Source organism: Propithecus coquereli, unplaced genomic scaffold (genome assembly GCF_000956105.1).
Source record: "Propithecus coquereli isolate 6110/MARCELLA unplaced genomic scaffold, Pcoq_1.0 Scaffold128, whole genome shotgun sequence".
NCBI lineage: Eukaryota > Metazoa > Chordata > Mammalia > Primates > Indriidae > Propithecus > Propithecus coquereli.
The window spans coordinates 815,063-817,621 of NW_012136969.1; the positions used below are offsets into that span (position 1 = coordinate 815,063).

General features: G+C 51.4%; 1 protein-coding gene across 1 annotated transcript in view; it reads left to right on the forward strand.

Annotated features, from left to right (window-relative positions):
• NANS (N-acetylneuraminic acid synthase) overlaps nt 1-2,559 on the forward strand; it is a 24,647-nt gene that overhangs the window by 11,927 nt on the left and 10,161 nt on the right. The window lies entirely within an intron of this gene.

Here is a 2,559-nt window from a genome sequence, read left to right on the forward strand (position 1 = left end):
AAAAAAAAAAAGAACCCCTGTTGAATGGTGCAAACCCTGGCTGTGTGGTACATACCTTAGCTGTATGATACGTATTTCTGCTACATGGAGTATATAGATTTGTGTATATTTTTGGTAGTAAATGATAAAATAAACTGTATCTACATATAGTTTATGCATTCTTGACACATCTAACTTTTTCTTAATTTTTTCAATAGTACTAAGTTACACAGGTCATCTGCAAGTTTTTTCAAATTGTCACAAATCTCTAAAACTTTTTCCCAGCTATATAGTGCACACCCCTGCTGTGTGGCCCATACCCTGGCTGTATGGCCTGGTGGCTGTGAGTGGACCCTGGGGTCAGATGTTGAGTTTGAACAAGCTCTGCCTGTCATTTCTGGTGTGTCCATTTGGAGGTTATTTAACCTCATTGTGCCTCCATTTCTTCAATTGTAAAGTGGGGTTAGTAGCAAAATCCGTCTGGTAGGGTCGTTGTGAGGATTAAGTGTGATCATTGATATAAAGCATAGCACACAGTCAGCACTTACGGAAAGCAACCCGGGCTAAGGGCCGGGACATCCAGGTATTTGCACTGACTCTGCCCTTACCTCTCAGTGCGACCCTGGTGAGGTGTACCGGAGGCAGGTGCTGGAGGGAAGGGAACTTTCCCTGGGCCTCCGTTTCCTTTTCTGTGTGTGAACAAGCTGCTGTCCAAGGGCTCTCCCTGCTCTGACATCCCAAGTCAGCGTAGAACCAGAGAAGATGTCACCAAGGTGACTTACACCTGGAATGAGGACTTTTTCTTCAGTCTGTGTCCAGCCCCTGAGGTGCTGGATCTGACGGTAGGAAAAAGGTACCTCCTCGCCTCTGTGAGACTGCTGAGGAAAGTCACTTCTTTAGGTTCCTCCCTTCCAGATAGCTTCAGTTGAGAACCAGGAGCAGGTGGGAGATAGAAAGGAATCTGGGTGTTTGGTAGTGGGGGCTTCCTCTGCCTGTACCCCTTTTTGGTTTCTTTCCCCTCCACTCCCCAGGAAGCCCTCTCTGGTGTCTGAACTCAGATCCTGGCGCTGACATTTTTCTGTGTGGGTTGGGCTCTTCAGGTAACCTCTTGGAGCCACAGTGGCCCCATCTATAAAAATGGATCATAAAGAGGCCTTCCCTCCGGGCTGCGGGGAGGACCCAGTGAGATAAGCCCGCAGGGTGCAAGCACAGGCTGGTTGGCACTCACCTGCTGATAGCTTTCTCCCACTCAGAACCCTTAGGAGTTTTTCTGCTTCAGCCTAATTGGGCTCTGAGGCTCCTTTGTCCATGGAATGCCATTTGCTCCCTGACTGACCGGGGGGCACGGGAATGAGAGAGAAATGCATTCTTAAGAGCCTTCACAAGTGTTAATTTACCTTGCTGGCTAGGTCCCTGTTGCTGAACCAGCATTTCCTGTCCACCAGGCTGTCCCCGGTGTTCCGTGTTTACCTAGCCAGTGGCTCCATCTTTACCCACCCCTACTTCCTTATAGACAGGAGGCATTTATTGAGGGCCTGTTTTCTCCAAACTGTATGCTGTTCTAGGGCGTTCTCTGTGTCCGCAGGAAATGTTAAGGTGTGGCAGAATTTTATTAAGGCCAAGAAAACTATCAGGGAACCTGGTCAAAAGGTGCACTGAGGCTCTGTAACTCAGGTGAAATGAGCAGGGAGGGTCTTTAGTCTAATTGGAAAGTTCTACTGAGAAAACAAATGGAAGCTGGGACTTTAGAGGTGGCCCCTGAGGGACGTGCTTCCCTCACATGCAACGACCATCCGAGCAGAGCTGCCCTTCCCTCCACCACCGGCCTCTTCCTTTCGCTCGCCACCTGCCAGCAGGGCTCCAGCCTCTGTCCGAGTCGCGGTGTACCCCCGACAGCCACCACACTGAGGGGGGCTCACGCTTCCCTCTCAACATCTCCTCGTCCTGGGCAGCTCTGGAACATTCCCTGTTCTCCCCAACTCATGATCATGGGCTTCTTTTTCCTTTCCTGCAGGATCTAAAAACTGAGGGGAGGGGAGGGGGCTTTGGAAAAATCCCAGCTTCGCTCCTCTCTTTCCTGACTCCTTACTTAGATCAGCGGTTCCCAAAGTTTCTACAGGACATAGTACGGAGAGGGGGTTCTGTGGACATTCGCTGTCCATCCTCATTAATTAATTGATTTGGAATCCAAAAAGTTCTGAGTCGAATAAGTTTGGGAAACAGTGGATTTAGAAGTCTGACAAGTCGATCTACCGGGACCCTCTACGGAGTTACGGCAGCGCGCAGCGTTTCCCCCAAACGGGTCTGCCGGTGGGACGCTCTTCTGGGCGTTGAACCCAGTAGGGTGCCGGAGGAGGGTCACAGGTGGCTGAGTTCCTTTCCAAAAGGCTTTGTGGCTTTGTGCTGTGGGGCGGGTAGGAGGGAGGGAGGGGTCCTGAGGCTGCCGGCTGCGTTGCACCCTACATGGAGAGGGGACCCGACAGCAGGGTGGGCAGGCTAGGGGAAGCCAGAAGTCCATGGAAAAAAGAGGGCCCCCCAGGGCGCAGCGCTACCGCCTCGGGCCAGAAGGCCAGGCAGAAC